Source organism: Nycticebus coucang, chromosome 17, assembly GCF_027406575.1.
Source record: "Nycticebus coucang isolate mNycCou1 chromosome 17, mNycCou1.pri, whole genome shotgun sequence".
Taxonomy (NCBI): domain Eukaryota; kingdom Metazoa; phylum Chordata; class Mammalia; order Primates; family Lorisidae; genus Nycticebus; species Nycticebus coucang.
Genome location: NC_069796.1, coordinates 53,137,984 through 53,151,998, shown reverse-complemented (window position 1 = coordinate 53,151,998; position 14,015 = coordinate 53,137,984). Strand labels below are relative to the sequence as shown.

Genomic DNA, 14,015 nt, shown 5'->3' with positions numbered 1-14,015 from the left:
ATGGAAATTTGCACTTTTCTACCCAGGACTCAGCAACTTTAATTTGTATTTCCATCCAGGTTCCCACAACTTTATAGCATGCGTTCCTCTTAGCATACACCCCTTATTTTAGTTAGTGAGCTCTGCCTTCCCAGCTCCTTCCAATTCAAAGAAAGTTCTCTCCCTCCTCCCCTGCTCCCTGAAACAGGGCCAGCATTTCCTGCTGTCCTCTCTCCCTGTGCAGCCTGACACGCACTCATTGGCCCACAGACCTTCGAGGGAGGGGCTTGTGTCTCAGGGGCTCTTCAAAAGAGATCAGGGTCTGAGCAGCCCAACCTTGCAGCTTGCAGCTGAAACTCCCTGCAGCCTTCTTCCCCCAGCCTGTGCTTTCCTGACTGCTGTCTTTTTCCTCTCTGGCTCAGCTTGAGACAGAGCCTCAGACCAGAGGAGCCTCAGGTCTTTCAGGCTTTTAACGTCAGTAATGGAAAAACTTGAGAATGTTTCCTGGACCTACCAGCAGGAGCTGGAAGATCCACTCCAGAAATACCTGAACAGCACTGAGGACTATCTGACCTTTCTCTGCGGACCTCAGCGCTGCCACCTCTTCCTCCCCGTGTCTGTCGTGTACGCGCTGATTTTTGCGGTGGGCATCGTTGGCAATCTCCTGGTGTGCCTGGTCATTCTGCGGCACCAGGCTATGAAGACACCCACTGACTACTACCTCTTCAGCTTGGCCGTCTCTGACCTTCTGGTCCTGCTCCTCGGAATGCCCCTGGAAGTCTACGAAATGTGGCGCAACTACCCTTCCTGTTCGGGCCGGTGGGTTGCTACTTAACAGTCCTCTTTGAGAGCCTGTGCTTCGCCTCCATCCTCAGCGTCACCACGGTCAGCGCGGAGCGCTGGGTGGCCATCCTGCACCCGTTCGGGGCCAAGCTGGAGAGCACCCGGCGGCGGGCGCTCCGAATCCTCGGCGCTATCTGGGCCTCCTCCGTCCTCTTCTCTCTGCCCAACACCAGCATCCATGGCATCAAGCTCCACTACTTCCCCAGTGGGTCCTTGGTGCCGGGCTCTGCCACCTGCACAGTCACCAAGCCCTTGTGGATCTACAACTTCATCATGCAGGTCTCCTCCCTCCTCTTCTATATCCTCCCATGACGGTCATCGGCGTCCGCTATTACCTCATGGGGCTCAGAGTGAGTATGCAAGCTGGCTGGCCTGAGGTTCGGAGGAAAACTTAGAAGTGGAAACATTTAGAATCAGAAAGAAACAGAGAAAAATAGAATGAGCTCAGTTGGGAAACTGAGAAGTTAAAGGACTTGCCTCAAATTAGACAAATAATAACTCTATTTATCATTTCCTTTAGTGCATATTCCATTATTTTCCCTCTTTGTTCTTGTAGTTCTCATATCTAAGTCTTCCTAAAAATCACCTAGAAAACTTGCTATGGCTCCAAATAGGTATGCCCCACTCCTGGGAAAATCCCGTTCAGTAGGTCTGAATAAGAGAGCACATCAGATGATCTGGGGTTATGTGGCCACACTTTGAGAGACTCTGCCACATCCTGCTGTCTCCTGCCCCACCCACTGCCTACATTGAAATTTTCCTTTGTACCAACTTGGTCTAAGGTATAACACCTGCCTATGTTATAGTCCAAGACTTCTTAATGGTTGCTTGACCCTTTGGTTGAAATATCAGGTTAAATCTTTTTCAAATTATGATCTGAGTGAGATCAGCTTGGACTCCTATTAAGCAGGTGGATATTAAGGGATGGGGAGGTGAACAGAGCACATCAAATAGTGTAAAAGGAAGTGTGAATAAGAGATATGTGGAATTAAGAGAAAGGTATCAATTTTTAGCAATATATTTTGAAATTAGAGGTTCTTTTCCTTTGATCGTCATGGTAAACTGATTTCTGTCTGGGGAGGGGTCTAAATTAGCTGAGTAAACTATTTTTGATAAGAGTAAGAGTAAGTCTCTATAATTCCCCTACTGACATACTCTGTATTCAAATTCATGGTGGTGAAAGTTCTTGACTGTGACACCTTTATACCCATTTAAGGAGAAAGCTTGGGTAGTAAATAGTTATGTTCACAGGTCACACATAATATGCTCTTAGGAAAACGACATAGTTCTCCCGCATGTAGTTTTTCCTTATAAAATGTAAAAGTCACATCAGAGCATATCTAAAGCTTCTTCTGATTCCTTTTAAAAGGGGAGGGGAGGAAGAGGGAGGGGGATTGGTTGGATTACACCTGCGGTGCATCTTACAAGGGTATATGTGAAACTTAGTAAATGTGGAATGTAAATGTCTTAGCACAATAACTAAGAAAATGCCAGGAAGGCCATGTTAACCAGTGTGATGAAAATGTGTCAAACGGTCTATGAAACTAGTGTATGGTGCCCTATAATCACATTAATGTACACAGCTATGATTTAATAAAAATAAATAAATAAAAAGGGGAGAGGGGAATCCTCTGTGAGCCAGGGTAATATAAGTTATAAATGAAAGAAGACTAAAACAGACGTCGTACTCACATTATATGCTTCAAGGTGGCTCTGACCCCATACAGTATGTGACAACTAGTATATTCCCATCTCAGTCCATCTCTGAGAAAGACGATTGTCAGAAATTCGTGCCCCATAGGTGGCCCTCTTGAATAACTATTGTCCTTAAGGTGAATGTTAAGGGTCAAGTAGGAAGAACAAATTCTGTGCTACAGATGTTTAGGGACAAAATAAATCGAATCAGGTAGAGAGTTGTGCCAGTCTCCTCCTGAAAAAGTGGCCCCTCTATTCCAAGACATGCATGTCACCCCAGATTATCTCACAGACATGTCTTAAGAATGCCTTGTGCATCTCACTGAAGAGAAAAAAACTTCTACATAACTCCAAATAGAGTCCAGTGAGAAATCCCCACCCTAAACCTACCAATGCCAAACAATCACTTATCTGGAGTCATTTTAGAAGGAAACATATTTCTCCCCTGACCTATTAGACTTAGTTGAATTCAGCTTAGCTTTATTGGCATGAATCTACAGCTACCTTGTATCAGAAGCTAAGTAAAAGCTCAGAAAATAGCTTAGAAACCACCCTGATTTGCTCTGCTTTAATGCAACTTATGAGAGCTTGTTCTCAGGATGAACGAGGGGTTATCCAGGTTACCAGAGGACAGCAGGAGAGGAACTATCTGCTTAAAAAAAACCCTTAGAAGAATTTTAAAATCTCTGTATTGAAAGTCAGGAAAAGTAGGTCCTATTCTGTGACATTGACCTCATGCCCTTGGTACATGCTTTTGCCTGAAATGCTTCTACTGCCCACTACCACAATCCTTTTTGCCTTTCCTACTTTCCTTTAGCCTTTGTGTTGCATTTCAATCACATTTCCTCAGGCAAGCTCCCCTGGATTCCCTAGATACACCTGGTTCCTGTAAGTGTTCCAATATCCCAGTGATATTCCTTAATTGTAATTTATAATTCTATACCTGTAGATTCTTTAATTAATTTCTTTCTACCTAACTAGATAGTAAACTCAGTTAATGAATGAGACTAAATTGCTTCCCTTATTGCTGAGTTTTTCTATCTTTAAAATAAAAGACTAAAAATATTATTTCTAAGGGCCTTTTGGATCCAAGAGATTTAAAGGGATCCAAGCAACCCTACTGATTGTTAAGTTATTGACTCTCCTGGAAGTTCTAAACGGGAGACTGACCCTGGCACCCACTGTCTTGGGAAGGCAGCAAACTCAGACTGATGTAATCATAGGATGAGGGAAGAAAGGAAGCCATATGCATGCTCAAAGCTAAACTTTCTGTCCTGATGCATTATTCCAGGACACAGTCTCCAGCAAGCTGCTCTCCAGGGATTAAACATTATGGAAATGTAAATAAACAATTCCAGGGAATTTGAGAGGAAGCTCTGATGAAAGTCTAAGCTAGTGGTCTTAAAGCTTGAGTTGATAGGAATGAATATATGAATTGCGGCAGAATCCAACCATGCCAACACAAAGTTATACTGATTTTTTTTTTTTTTTTGGTAAATACATTATGTTTAAAATGTAGAGATGTTTACATAAAATCAATTATTATAATCCTAGTATTCTGGAACCAAATATCCACAAACTTCTTAAATGAACATGAACAGCTGGTAGAGTAATTTCAATCAGTGTAAATAATTAATCAAATAATATATCCTCCTGAATGGTAATCAACCCCATGACCTTTCTCTTGCTTTGATCTACCATAGCTAAAGAGGGTAGGGTAGGAAGCCCTCTGAACTTCCTATATAGTAACCACAATTTTTCACTCCTATTATTGTAACCTGAGTTTTAAAATAAAAATTAAAGCTTTATTTATAATCCTAGCACTTTGGGAGGCCAAATCAGGAGGATCACTTGAACCCAGGAGTTTGAGACCCACCTGAAAAACATAGGGAGACCCTATCCTTATGAAAAAATTAAAAAAAAAAATTAAAAAATTAGTCGGGCATAATAACACACATCTGTAGTCCCAGTTACTCAGGAGTCTGAGGCAGGATCATTTGAGAACCTATCTCAAAATAAAAATAATGAAATAAAATAAGGTAAAATAAAAATACAAGAAGAGCTGGGAATAGGTAAGAGTAATTTATGGTTGAATATCTACTTTGTTAAACATCTGAAGGGAAATGGTATTCTTCAGAAATAAAGCAGCATTTAATATTGGCTAGAGAAATTGTTTGAATTACTCCAAATTCTGCTGGAACAATGTACAACATGCATAAATATTCAATTTTTACTCTTCCTCTAATTAGCTGTTCACTGTAACCTAAGAAAGTTGAAAAGTAAGCGACGGTTGATCAACATGGATTTTCTTTTCAATGCAAACTATGTTTGTACAGGAACCTTGTCCATAAAAGAATTGTGTGAACTATTTGATGTCTTATTTTAAACAAAGTATTCCTTAGGGTGGAGAAATTACTGTAAGAATTGTTAAACCAGTTTTTATTATTTCTTTTGAATAGACACGGGACAATAATCAGAATCACAGTAATAATAATAATACATAACATGCTGAGTATCGCACGTGAGACACTGAGAAAACACTCTATTTGCATTATTTTGTTTTTCTTTTAATATGAATAATATCTTACCATCTTCAGTTTTCTCCCACCTAGTCTTTAATTACTGTACAATTATTCTTCTATTTCTTTTCGAGTTCTAGGTGACTCTAAAGCAGGCATCCTCAAACTGCATCCCCCGGCTGCATGAAGCGGTGTGAATTGTATTTGTTCTTTACTTCAAAATAAGATATGTGCAGTGTGCATAGGAATTTGTTCATATATATATTTTTTAAACTATAGTCTGGCCCTCCAACGGTCTGAGGGACAGTGAATTGGCCCACTGTTTAAAAAGTTTGAGGACGCCTGCTCTAAAGGGTCAAATCTCACAAGACCTTTAATTCCTCACCTTATGAAGACGCGTATAGAGGGCACCACTATGTCCAGGACACACAGGGCCTGGTTTACTGTTCATCCAAGTGAGTACTTCAGGGCCCCTGTGGTCCTGAGAGCCTCCTGATATGTTTGTCTGGGAAATAGGATATGCCTGTTGATCTCTAAAGGCAATCCTGAATGATCCACCCTTTTGAGTCTTATTTAATTTTAAATACCTTCTCTAAAATATTCCCTTCAAATGCCATCTAGTCCAGGAAGCTTACTGTTTCTTAGGGTGGTTTGTTCCATTGTTGCACACACCTAATCATATTAATTTCTTCCTTACCTCAGGTTGGAATCTATCTCCTTATAATTCAATATCTACCTCCTACTCTACCCCTGAGACTACATAAAATAAGTTAAATTTTTCTTCCACTTGATGGCCTCAGTCAATCATTCGGAACTTTTTACATTGCCAATGAGGGAACCCCAGCTCCATCTGGCAAAAAAAAACATGAAGAGGGGCGTGGACCTGACAAGCTCAGAAGTAGAGCGGGCTCTTGGTGAGGATCACCTTCCTCATGGTAGAGGAAAAAAAAAAAAATCTTTTGTTATTTCTGTTATGCCAGACCTTCAATACAGAAAAGGGCTCCCTCTGTCAGTACTGATTTTTAAAAAAAGAAGCAAAATTTTGATTGCCAGAAGTACAATACCTGAAGCACTATTGGTCCCAAGTATGCAATCACTATGACTAGGAGATTAAGACATGTTGCTTGGCTAAGTTATTTAGAGACTATGACTAGAGCTGGACCCGGGGGTCATTCTCATCCAAATTCATGACTAAGAATAGGGAAGGACTAGACTCCCTAAGAGAAAATCAGGGTGCTATTGGTAAGATAAGAAAAGAATAAATGCTTGAGGACCAGTGTGTAAATATATACTAACTATATACTGTACTTTACTAACATCTAGATATTTGATGGTAGTTTATCATGAGTCCTTAAAGCTTCCTTTACCTGGATGAACACTCCATCCCCCGCCCTCCAACTAAAAAATATATAAATTAAAGGGAAAAAATTTTGTTCTATGAATGAGGTAGATCTTCAGTGCTTTGGGAGTTCAGAGGAAGGAGAGGGCAATGAACTAAAGTGGATACTTCAGGCCTAGGTGGGGCTTGAGCTGAATAAGGTAGCTGGTACACACAGAAGTATTGATATTTCAGATTTTCAGATGTTACATCAAGGATCAACACAACTTCAAACTAGGATGAATATATTTTAACATCTATATCCAGAAAGACATACACTTTTATTAGTACAGTAGCATGTGAAGATGGTACAAGGTAATCCACTGAGAAGTGTTAGAAAACACTATTCCCCTTTTGACTGGGAGGAGGGGAGGAGATGGGATTGTAAAAGTAGGGGAGTGGTTAGGACTAATGATGCACTGCCCTTCTTGAATATTCATAATATGCATTAGCATATTAAAGGTTCTGAGAAGACTCACCATGAATACTGACCTTTCATGAGGCAGGAATAATACCTGCTTTGGTTTTATATTGCCTACCTATTTCACTATATTAGAAGTCTAACATTACTAAATGAATAAATGACTCAAAGAGTCAATCCGACTAGGTTTTTTTTTTTTTTTTTACTTCAGAATTTTATATTTTTCATGGAATACCTACTAACATGCTATATTTCTTGGTTTCTACAGAATTGCATATGAAAAATGGTTGCACTGCAACTTGGCCACAATCATATATGGAATTGGCTAGGTGACCTGGAATCCAATTCTATCTCTAACTTACTCTAAACATTGGACATTTTCTTACATTTCTCTAAGTGCCAGTTGTCTTCAAAATGAGTGTTAGTTATGCCTCTCAGATCATTAAGGAAGAAAAAAAATTTTTGCTTCCCTTTCTAACCATCTCTTTCTACTTCCTTTCCAGCTGAAGAAAAACAAATCCCTTGAGGCCAATGAAGTGACTGCAAATATTCAAAGACCCTCTAGAAAGTCAGTCACCAAGATGCTGTGTGAGTCCTTTATTTTCTTTGGTTTTGTTTAAAAGAGCAAAGAAGTCACATAGTTGCATTTGGTAAGGGGGTCAGATCCAAAGTTATACTGAAATATATTTATGAGGGTAGATTAAGATTAAGAGAAACCCAAGAGAGTAGGTAGGTAATGGTGTAAATCAATGTTTTTAATCTTATTTTCTCTCATGGCACACTTGAACCTATAGTTAAACTTCCATGGCACACTTAAACTATGTTGATGAAAAAAAGTAAAAAAAAAAAAGGGGGGTGGCGCCTGTGGCTCAGTGAGGAGGGCGCCGGCCCCATATCCCGAGGGTGGCGGGTTCAAACCCAGCCCCGGCCATACTGCAACAAAAAAATAGCTGGGCTTTGTGGCGGGCGCCTGTAGTCCCAGCTGTCAGGAGGCTGAGGCAAGAGAATTGCGTAAGCCCAAGAGTTAGAGGTTGCTGTGAGCCGTGTGACGCCATGGCACTCTACCTGAGGGCAGTACAGTGAGACTCTGTCTCTACAAAAAAAAAAGGAATATACTTACTGTGCTTTGAACTTCTTTAAAAAATAATATAATTAATGATATTAAAAAGTTTTCCTAGCACATCAGTTGAAAATCACTGGTCTATCTAGGTAGATACATGGTACGAGGTGGACTATCTTTCTTGGTTTATTCGAGCTCTTATGACTTATATGTTTTGTTTAATTTTTTATTTTGAACCCATAAAACAATACTCTAAATTTCATCCATTGTAATACACTCTGTGTAGTGTTTGGTAAATTGTATGCACTCTCTGAGCCTTTGAGCACCACTTTCTTCCCCTTCTAAAAAATGAACAGGTTGGGGCAGCACCTGTGGCTCAAAGGAGTAGGGTGTCAGGCCCACATGCCAGAAGTGGTGGGTTCAAACCCAGCCCCAGCCAAAACTGAAAAAAAAAAGAGAAAAAAGGAACAGGTGTTTTTAAATCTATTTATATTGTAGATTTCTTTAAATATATGATATAAAAGCTGTGGACTCTCCACCCTGAAAATATACAAGTGTGCATACATAAGATAACAATCCATTTCAGGATTGTAACCCCCTAATGCCCACCTACCAACTCCATGAGTTCTTTTCTTTCTTTCTTTCTTTTTTTTTTTTTTTTTTTGCAGTTTTTGGCCTGGGCCAGGTTTGAACCTGCCACGTCCAGTGTATGGGGCCAGCACCCTACTCCTTGAGTCACATGTGCCACCCCATGAGTTTCTCTTTTAAGTCCAGATTAACAACATTTGGCCAAGAGTACCTCTGAGTTGTCATTTTACTTATGATCTCATATAACTATATCAAACAGTATGCTTATAAATAAGATACTAAAAAAATATATCCAAGTACTGCCCCACATTCTCCTAAAAGAATGTTATAAAAATATATGATCCAGCACTCGTCCCTGAAAGCAACTGATAAGAGAAAGGACATTTATAATATACTTTCCAAATAAAAACCTAAGGTTTGAAAGAAAGGAATCCTCATGGCTATGATGCATATGAAACATTCACTATGTGGTATTTCTGAATAAAAAATTGTGAAGTCACTGAAGTTAGTCTTTTTTTTTTTTTTTTTTTTTTTTGGTTTTTTGGCCTGGGCTAGGTTTGAAACCGCCACCTCCAGCATATGGGACCGGCGCCCTACTCCTTGAGCTATAGGCGCCGCCCTTGAAGTCAGTCTTTTCAACTCTAATAATCATCCTCAGCTTTTTAGTTTGATCAGATCCCAGTAATATATTTTTGGTGTTGCTTCAATTGCCTGGGTGAGGGGAGGGTCCTTTTCATAAAATATTCTCCCAGGCCAATTTATGCAAGTGTTTTCCCTGCACTCTCTCCAAGTATCTTTATAATTTCACATTTTAAGTTTAAATCTTTTATACAGTAAGAATCAATTTTTGTTAATGGTGAAAGGCGAGGGATCAGTTTCAGTCTTCTACAAGTCACCAGCCAATTCACCATTTGTTAAATAGAGAATCTTTCCCCTAATTTATGTTTTTGATAGACTTATCAAAGATCAAATGATGATAAGTGGCTGGTTTCATCTCTTGGTTCTCATAAATGCATTAATGTACACAGTTATGATTTAATAAAAAATGTTTTTGGAACTTTGAAGTAAGTTAAATACTGTTTTAAATGTTTTTTTTTTTTTTTGAAGTTTTTGGCTTGGGTTGGGTTTGAACCCACCACCTCCAGTATATGGGGCCAGCACCCTACTCCTTTGAGCCACAGGCACCACCCTGTTTTAAATAATCTAAAGGAAACTAACATTATATAAGAAACGTTGTACGATCATATGGAAAACTGATCTTAGATTTTATATAATTCATTACTATTTTAAATATTCCTTATAAGGATCTTTAGGATCTAGTTTACCTGAAATAGTTATAAACTTAACAAAGGTAGAAGAGAAAACTCCTAGAAGGAATGGATAAGTCAGAGTAAGCATTGAATACTATCCTAGCACCAACTGCCTTTTGCTTTCCCATTTTTCATCCTTTTCCAGTTGTTTTGGTCTTAGTATTTGCTATCTGTTAGGCTCCATTCCACATTGATTGACTCTTCTTCAGCTTTGTGGAGGAGTGGACCAAATCCCTGGCTGCTGTGTTCAACCATGTGGCGTCAGGTAAAGCTTAGCTGATTTGTTTGTACACCAAGAGACCAGGTAATTGCTTCTTCTTCATCTTGTTTAGATGCCTTCATATACTGATTTATCTAGGGACTTTCTATATAATAAGCAAGACACTTGGTTTATATTTTAGTCAAAGATTTGATTTAGGTATGTTACTAGTCCAAAAATACATGTATCAGGTCCCTATTTTAATCAGCTACTTTATAGACAATCTCAACTCTAAGTTGGCAAGATTATGACAAGAGATTGCTCAAGAAATTATTCTTTTGGTTTTCTTGCCAATGGCCACGCAATTGAACTGGTTCTTGTTTAGTAACCAGGACAGTATCCATGTTCCCCCACTCTATTGCTTTTAGCAAGTGCTCTGTCCTCATGAAAGCTAACAAAAGTGATCCTTCTTTGACTCTGTTTGTCAAAGATAAGACTGAACATATTGGAAACAGTGATGGAAATGTCACACAGTCAGAGGACATAGCTTTGCACCTCAGTTCCACCACTGATATTCTGAGTGATCTAGAGTAGATGGTTTCCTACCAGCTAAAATTTCCTCAGTTGTAAAATGGTAATAATGTCTGCTCCATGCAAACCATGGACTAATGGCAGGAAGAAAATGCAATTATACATGAATAGATATTAAAGAGTTTTTTAAGCTATAAAATTCTGTATGTTTATCTGTAATCATCACAACAAGGTGAAATAGAGAGTATCATCAACATTTTATAGTCGAAGAAACAGTTCCACCAGAAGAAAGAATTTGCCCGAAGGCACTTAGCTGGTAAATAGCAAAAACAGGGCTCATGCCCAAGTCATCTAACATCTAGTTAAATATTAAGTATTCTTTCCTCTAAACTAGAGCAGAGGATGCCCTCCAAGGTCTGTCTGTTAGTCACCGTGACTGATAGCCTCAGGTTCAGACCTCTTCCATTCCCCAACTCCTGCTAGGCACAAGATGATTCCATGGGTTCTTTAAGTTATCAAAGATATTACCAGAAAAGAAAAATAAGTTTAGGTTTTGCAAATTAAGTTACAGATGTTCATAGAGCAAAAACAATAGCATTTATATGTGTACTGAATACCATGTGCATTATCTATTTTTTGTTATAATCTTTTTTTGTACTCAGCAAGCCTTATGTATAGCTTATACTTCAATATTAGTATTTCTGAGTCCATGCATTTACCCTTCAGAGCCAAATCTTAAAAATATTTCTGCCTCTTAGTTTATCCTTATGGTTTATCTGATAAAAAAATGGACTGTTTAAATAACTTAGAAAATACTACAAGTTCAAATAAGACTTGACTTTTTGACTATACCTGTCCAGATATATTAAAGCAATCAGTTTAAAATTCCAGAATTATGGCTATAATAATGACATTATTCTGCTAAAATACCATCTCTACTTTCCTTACATTACAATCTAGGTGAACTCTAAACTGCCTAAGCCCTACAAAAAAAATGCCTCCAACTTCTCTTTATACCCTCCAATTTATAGTATTTGCATCCATAGACCATAAACTTCTCAAACTGATATATTAGAGAGTTCAGCACATTGTTTCTATACAACATAACCATCCCTGCCTTTGCAGATTTGTGCACAGTACGGCTTCTACCTGCAACACCCTCTCCTACCCTTAATTCTCTCCATTCCACTTCAAGGGCTGGCTACAGTCCAATCACTTCGCACTAAATCTTTCATGAACGTAACAGTCCTTATGTTTATCCCATTATGTGAATTGCATAACACAATTGTTAGTATTTCATATTTTCTCCTTAACAGATACTTTTTGATGGTGTTGTATTGATAATCATTCAATTTAGTCATAGCTCTGACTTCTGCAATAACTTTATAGGGCCTTGGAGAACAAAGTCTAAATTCATCACTTTCTAATGTGCCTTGATGCTCCTAGCACAGAATAAGAGTTCCTTTAGCATTCATTTTTTAAATGAAATAACAGTATATATAAATTTTCTCCTTTGATATTCTTCCCTGCCCAATCTTTACACCAGCCAAGTAGCACTCTGAAGGTCCTGAAATATATAAATAAGGACCACAAGGAACATGTTGAAAATAGTACCTATCATTTGTTTAATGTTCTTACCCATTCTTAGCCTTTCTATGATGATATCTTAACTTCATCATCACAATAATCTAGGGAGATGGATTAGGCTGGAATTTCCATTCCCATTTTACAGAGAAAGAAACTGAAGTGTCAGAGTTTGTCTAAGGTCATAATATAAGCCAGAGCCTAGATCATAAACTAGGTCTTCTGAATCCCAACCTCAGGCTCATTTGGGGCCTTGGGAAGAAATGGAATATGGCAACAAAGGAAGAGTGTATACTAAACAGGAAAATGCCAATGTGCAAGGTGTCTGCTGAAGAAAATAAATGGTAAAACATGACTATTCAATGATATGGTGGAGCCTTTGAAGGAAAAGCGTAGTTAGGGAAAGGAGTTGGGGAATATTTCTTTGAAGAGACGTCTAGCATTACAAGGAATCTCAGTGGAACTAAGGTTTGACTTATTTATCATTCCTCCATTACTTGCAGTTTCATTATAGATTTAAGCAAAATTCCAATGAGCTAGAAATATCTCTCTGTCCTCTGATATTAAGCATCTCTTGTTAACGCTCTAGGAATATGTTATTTAATTAAACAAGTAGGGATCAAAGGAAGTTATTAAACATCTTAAAGAGAGTCTAGGTCAGCCTAAATTTTTCCAAGATTCTTTAATCTTTCTGTGTTTGATTCCTAAGCAGACAGGTGGAAAATGTGTTCAGTGCATCTTGTATTTCAATTAGAGCCTTGTATACATTATCACTTCCAAAAGAGGCAATGACAGGATTCTGCGCATTTGAAAATATTTATACTTCTCCCTTCATGTCTCTGCCTTGGTTTTAATTTGTTGCATTCCAGGTGTCTTCTTCAGCTCAGCTGTCAACCCCATTATCTACAACCTACGGTCTCATCACATCCGGGCGGCATTCCGGAGTGTGGTCCCTCTTTGCTGCAAGTGGCAATCCCAGCATCACACGCAGAGACCACCTGCCCAGAGGAACATCTTCCTGACAGAATGCCACCTTGTGGAGCTGACTGAATATACAAGTCCCCAGTTCCCTTGTCAGTTGTCCCTTCATATCTCTCCCCTCTCCACAGCCCTCTGTACTGAGCAGGTACCGTGAAGCAACTATGAAGGTTCTACCTTCAAAGCACTTGGATTCCTTCAGAGTGGACTTTCTTCTGTGCCTCAGAACTGCAGGTGGAGTTAGTCCATAATCTATCCCTTGTCATCTGATGGTAGGGTGGTAAATGGCTCTTAGTACTCATGTACCAATTTCTAGCTATTTTTTAATATACATGAAAACTGAGATTTAGGGTCTAAACCTCAGAATGATCTGATAATCAGCTATCTTTCCACTTTCCCCTTTCATGCCCCTTCACTGGTCCTTGAACATAACTGGCAAAGCATGGAAACTGGGGCAATCTTTGCTATTGGGAATGTTTCTTTTCTGAGTCATCTACACTCAATTGGTCCTACAACTAAAGGTCACTGTAAGCCATAGAGGGAAGACATGTAGATACTGTTCTATAATACTTTATATGATTTGAGAATCCCTTATCAGTGTCCCTCCACAGAAATCTGCAGACACGGCTCATTTTATTGTGCTTCCCTTTATTGTACTTTGCAGCCATTACACATTTAAAGAATTGATTGGCTTGTGCCAATTGTGGGACAATTGTATTGACACCGTTTTTTCCAGCAGCATGTGGTCACTTCATGTCTCCATGTCCATTTTGGCAATTCTAAAACTTCCAAACTTATTCATCATTACTATTGTTATGAGATCTGTTATGTTGATCTGTAATCAGTGATCTTTGCTGTAACTATCGTAATTGTTTGATGGCAAAATGAACCACATCCATGTAATACCCATATAAGGTGCAAACCTAGTAT

General features: G+C 38.9%; 1 pseudogene; it reads left to right on the top strand.

The window, feature by feature from the left end:
- The first annotated feature begins 321 nt into the window (after positions 1-321).
- LOC128568946 (neuromedin-U receptor 2-like) lies at positions 322-13,766 on the top strand (annotated as a pseudogene).
- Positions 13,767-14,015: the final 249 nt, after the last annotated feature.